General features: G+C 42.9%; 1 protein-coding gene across 1 annotated transcript in view; it reads left to right on the plus strand.

Annotated features, from left to right (window-relative positions):
* CIDEA (cell death-inducing DFFA-like effector a) overlaps window positions 1-5971 on the plus strand; it is a 24023-nt gene that overhangs the window by 16780 nt on the left and 1272 nt on the right. The window lies entirely within an intron of this gene.

Raw genomic sequence — 5971 nt, forward strand, 5'->3', positions numbered from 1 at the left:
TTTTTGCCCGAAAATAGTGGTGCATGCCTTATTTCTTTCCTCCCTGCTGGGCACTGCTGTGTGAACCAGCAAGGAGGAGATGAACTGTCACAGGAGGCCGAGCTGTGAGGGTGGAGCGCCAGCGTCTTTCCTCCCCGCACCGCTGAGCCTCTTGTCACAGATCAGGAGAGAGGCGGTGTGGGTGGAGACAGCCATTGCTGTCACAGGAGGCTGTGATCTCTCCTCCCGCACCGCCCTGCCCAGCCTCCTGTGACTCTCAATCCAGGACGGAGAGCAGCGGTGTGGGTGCAGACAGTTGTCATTGCTCTCACAGGAGGCTGATCTCTCCTCCCCCTCCTGCCCAGCCTCCTGTGACAGCATGTCAGGATGGAGAGCGGGTACAAACATGTTTGTAAATAATTGAGGGCAGAGTATGTTTACGGTGTCTTCAATTGTGAATGAATGGTAAGTGATCATCATTTCCTGTTCATTCATGATTGTGGATATAGTAAACACACTGAGGGGAATTTATCCAAACTAGAGCAGCTGTGCACGGCAACCAATCAGCTTTTCTTTCTTTCATTTTCAAATCTTTACTGAACAAAACTAAGAGAGAAGCTGATTGGTTGCCATGGGCAACTGCTCCAGATTTTGTCTGCTCCAGTTTTGATAAATCCCCCTCACTCTTTTTCTGTTTTAAAAGGGAAATATCAGGGATCTGTTTAGACCCCTAATATTTACCCAAAGCCCCTAAAAGTAAATAATAAAAATATTTTATAAAAATAAAATATAAACGATTAAAAAATATATAAACAATAAATAAAATATTTACATACACCAAAAAGTCAATATGTAGCTTTCGAAGGATACCTTTTAAATGCTTCATGCATTCAATTTATTAAAGCTAAACTACGTGCATTTAAAAAAAGACTTCATTATGTGACAGCACCCAATCTCCTAGTCTTTAAATATTGTATTTTAGCTTACACTTGTAGCTCCATGCATTTTATATAATTCAGCTCTTGGGGTGGGGAGGAATGGCGGTAGCACTGTGAACTGTGCAGCCTTTAGTAAACTGTACTATAGTTTCCAATATCCACCAGCAGTGCCACCTTCTATGAGGAACAGTGTGCAGTGCAATTTCCCTAGTGTCTTCACTTCTTGACATCCATTGACACAGTGCAATCACTGTGAAGACGCATGACTATGTGAAGACTAGAGGGAAGTAATCTACTCCAAAAGTTCTATACTCCTTATTCACCCCAGCTTATGTCACTTTGCTTGCCCATCCTCATGACTGTGCACAGATGACACCCCCCACCCCAGAGTAGAGTAAAATCATCCTTAACAAATGCTTGACTTACACTAAGGAGCAGCTGTTGTGCAAATCGCAGCTGTTGTGTGTCCAAGAAGAGACCAGTCGCACCTGCCAGCATATGCTGCTTTCAGCCTCATTGTCTGGCGGTCTCTCCTTACCCGACTAAGAGTTAAGCAGAATGCACGTACACACCAGTGCTTCAAGCAAGCCAAGTGCAGTTGTTTGTTTCAGCTATTCAGCATGTACTGTTTTTACCAGTATAGCTCTTAAATATCCTTTTCCTTTTTTTTGTAACTATTCTAGTTATTTTAAGCCTGCATCCCATTAGCATACATTACCAGTCAAATGTTATAGAACCATTTTTTCTAGTTTTTATTGACGTTCGGGATCAGTGAATAACCTGTTACTTAGGGAAGCAGGAAACTGCCAGAGGTTAAAAGGAAAACGGAAAAATGTAATGTAAATGTCAGAGTTAAAAACCCTGCAAAATGTAGATCTTTTCTTTAGAGAAACGTTTGAAAAGAAAAAGCCAAGGTGTCAGTATAGCATTAAAAGGCACTTTTTGTATAAACCTCTTCAGTTCAAGCTTGCACTACATTTTGGCAATTTTCAATTTCAATCACCTGGGTAACACATCTATGATCATAAATATTCTATCACCCTGGAGTTTAATTAGCCTCTAGAATAAGGTTGATTGGGCAATAAATTGACAGCTTCGATGCAGTTCATTGAAAGATTAAATGAAAATGGCTTAAAAAGGGGGAAATTAACTGCAGCAATTTCTTTCGATCACACAACAAAAAGCTTAAAGCAGAACTCCAGGGGGGAAATGTATCAAAGTTATACTCACCCAAAGTTCAGAGCCGCCCAGCTGTCACAGCACTCCCTGCAGGCTGTCCCCTCCTCCTCCGCAGAATTGAATGTTCCTCAGCGTCCTCACTAGGGCTGCAACAACTAATCGATTATAATCGATGATTGAAAAAGTTGTCAACTTTTTCAATCATCGATTAATCGGCTTCTGGTTAGTTGGCCCTTTTCACGGCTCCACACACATTCCGCGCCACACCTCCTCCCAACCTCACGCTTGCCGCTGCCAGACCCGCCCGCATCCACACGCCGCACCTCCTCCCCGCCTCACCGCCCTCCCACATCCACGATCGGCACAGGGACGCGGGGAGAAGAAGAAGAAGTAAGTGTGAGTGGATGACAGCCGCCGATAGGCAGGCCCGATCTCAGAAGCAAGTTGCTGGAAGACTGTGCTCAGGTAAGCCTGCACTCCCCCCCACATGGTGCTCTATAATGTATTGCTGGGATTTGTATTCCTCTATAGCTGATGGTACATTGTGCTGTATATTATACAGAGGACTACAAATCCCAGCAATAGTACATTATACACTTTATGTATAATGTACTATTGCTGAGATTTGTTGTATCCCTTTACAGCTGGTGGTATTCTGCATTGCGCTGTATAGAGGACTACAAATCCCAGCAATAGTACATTATACAGCACAATGCAGAATACCACCAGCTATAATGTATTGCTGGAATTTGTTGTATTCCTATATAGCTGGTGGTATTCTGCATTGCGCTGTATAATATATTATTTCTGGGATTTGTTGTACTTCTCTGCAGCTGGTGGTATTCTGTATTGTGCTGTATAATGTACTATTGCGGGGATTTGTAGTCCTCTATAGCCGATGCCATTCTGCATTCATTGCTGCATAATTTTACACTTCATTTCACTATATTGCACACCCATTACACAATCGGTGGAGGTTTAGGCACTTCTTTTTTTTTTTTTTTACACATTAAGCTAGATTAAGCCATTTCCACATTAAATGTTTTAGGATGTCCCTCAGCATGCAGTTGCACTGAGATTTGTCATCATTTCAGAGCCATATCCGATTCATTGAAGTTTACCTTTTCAGTAAGTTTAAACATCTGCATGAATAACTGCCTGGTATGTCCCAATATACAGTAACATATGCTCTCATATATATGAGAGAGAGAGATATCCTTTCATCATTAAAAGCAATCCTTCAGTGCCTTTGCCTGGGCATGATGTTCCATGATAGGATGATGTCATCAGTCTGCTGAAGGTGGGAGGAAGCATTGCCTGAGACTTCTCTTCCCCAGTAATAAGACTACAGTATTGTAACGTTGTAGCAAGCCACAGACTGACAAGCTGCAGCAGATGGTTGATCTTTGTGAGAGATTGTTGAACACAAAAACTGCACAAGCACCAGGATTTCATGACTGTGTCATCTCTGAAACCCCATTCACACTGCGCTACAACAAAATTAGCGCTGATTTGAGCTGAGCTACAGTGCACATTCTGTCACGCTACGTAGCGCTTCTTTTGGCAGTCTATCAAAGTCTATTGGAGCCAAGCCGCTCAAAATCCAGCAAAACATAGCTCATGTTCGAGCGACAAGCTACAGGCGACATTGAGCTGCAAGATGTGAACATCTCCATTGAAAGGCATTGGAAGAGTTAAATTGAGCTTCATATTTGAGTGATTTTTTGAGCGGAAATCACGCTACAAATCGTTCAGTGTGAATGGGGTCTCAGTAAAAAGATGGTGCTGTCCTTCTAAAGGCCAAAGTAGATGAAGATATTGTCTGGGGGAGTACTGTGATTTCTGGGAGAAGTATTAAATGCCTGTAAATATTGCTGTAAGTGGTGCATCAAGTATGAATGCACAGTGCAGTGTGTATTCCTGGCATCATCAGTGGTGTATTTAGGTTTTGTGCTGCCCTAGGCAAGACTACACTCGGGCACCCTCCTAATGGGCGGTAAAGAATCTCTTGTGGGCTCTGCGGAGTCTGAGCCAGAGACCCCGCAGAGCCCACCACAGCCCACCTGGGACTAACAGATGGGCTGTGCAGGGTACTGTTCCCCACGCACACTCATCTCATGCTGCTCCTTTTCCCTAAACCCCCCAGCCTGCCTCCAGGTCATCCCGTCGTCAGATGGTGGGTTATGGGCAGCCCTTCTGCCTTGTGCCAGCCCTGCCTCTGATCCTGCCATCATCATTACATCATTAGTGGCTGCCCATGGCTGAAGAAGAGTTATGTGGGACCCGGTAAATATGGAGGAGAAGATGGCAGGGGATGAAGCTTTGACTGCGAGCAGGGACTTGGCAGTGCTGGAAAAGGGCACACTAGGAGATAAATGTGCTTTACACACTTGCACATCATGCCAAAAGCCTACCTCCAGCCAGCGGATGTTAGCCCCCGCTTTTCTAAGAACTTTTTAGAACTTTATATTGAATAAAGCATATATTTATGTAATGGTTTAAAATATTATGATGATTGTTTTACAAATCAGTCATGTAATATGCATTGGAACACGTAATTTATTTTCATATTGGTAAGATCCTCGGTCAATTTACCTATTATGACAGTCCAGCTCTGTTTTAGTTATATTTGTGTAATCAATTTTGATTAAGCGATTTGAAAGGGTGCCTGCACAAACCGAATCAGATCTTTGTTTCTTTTCAACCCGCCCAGACAGGAAAATGCAATCACAGAATACAAGAACACAGCTCCTTCACAGCTGATAGAGTCAAAATCCTGGGTGCCTACCTGCTGAACTCGTCCTAATGCACTCAGGTCAAACATACAAAATAAATTTAGTACCACAGATTTCCCCCCAACGTTTGTTGTAGATTGAACAACTAAATATATATTCACAACTTAGATCCACCCAATCACGACATGTTTCACCCAATCATTGGCTTATTCGTGGATGTTCCAAGTTTACCTCCTGGTAAAAAAAAAATTTATGAATTGAGCACAGGTCCCTTCAGATGTCCTAAAAACACTTTCTGGTAGAGTTTCAGGCTGGACTTCTGCTTTCCACACCTCCCTATTAGCTCAGCACTATAACTGCACATGGTGCCTCTCTGTCCATTAGAAACATCTGGGAGGGAAAATGGCTGAGCCAGCATTGTATCACTGCCAGGAAGAGTTGAAGCTTGCAGATTGATGGACCTGGTTTTTTTTAGGGTACTGGGCCACGTTTCCAGGCCCTGAAAGATATGTAGTGTCTGCATTTTTTTATGTGCAGTGTAATTATTAAGCTAGATAATGTCTGCAACCTAGCTGTGAATGAAAACTGCAACAATTATCTGTAAAATGCTTAACACCAAAATACAGAGAAGTTACCAGATAATCGAGTTGTGTTGAGCCAGCAGGACCACATACCATTCGAATTTTGGAAGATTTCTGTGAAATTCTAACAATGTATGGCTCGCTTAAAGTGACATTAAACCCTCAGATTTTTTAACATAAAACAATACTGTAATGTGTGCCTTACTGTAATCCATGGTTGTTTCCCTTTTCTTTGCTGCTCTTCCTTTTTAATCTGTATCTGTTCTCATGCTCTGCAGAACTTCTGTTTTGCAGCAGACTGCCTTGTCTCAGGAATGGATACACGGTGTCTGTGTATACGTTTGTATAGGCTTGAAACCTGAGCCAGCACTACAGGAAGAGGCCCTGAGCTGAAAAGGGAAGTTCTCCCCAAGCATGAGAAGACATGAGGATTTAAAAGGAGGAGCAGCAAATAGTCCAAAAAAATTTTTTTAAAAAAAAGTGTTTTTCTTGCCTCAGGTGAAAAAGGAGCTGGCTACGGCTATGCTCCCGTGGTGCTCGTGCGGCTGCCGGCTGAATG

The sequence above is a fragment of the Nanorana parkeri genome, unplaced genomic scaffold, assembly GCF_000935625.1.
Source record: "Nanorana parkeri isolate BGI_ZX_2015 unplaced genomic scaffold, ASM93562v1 scaffold255, whole genome shotgun sequence".
NCBI lineage: Eukaryota > Metazoa > Chordata > Amphibia > Anura > Dicroglossidae > Nanorana > Nanorana parkeri.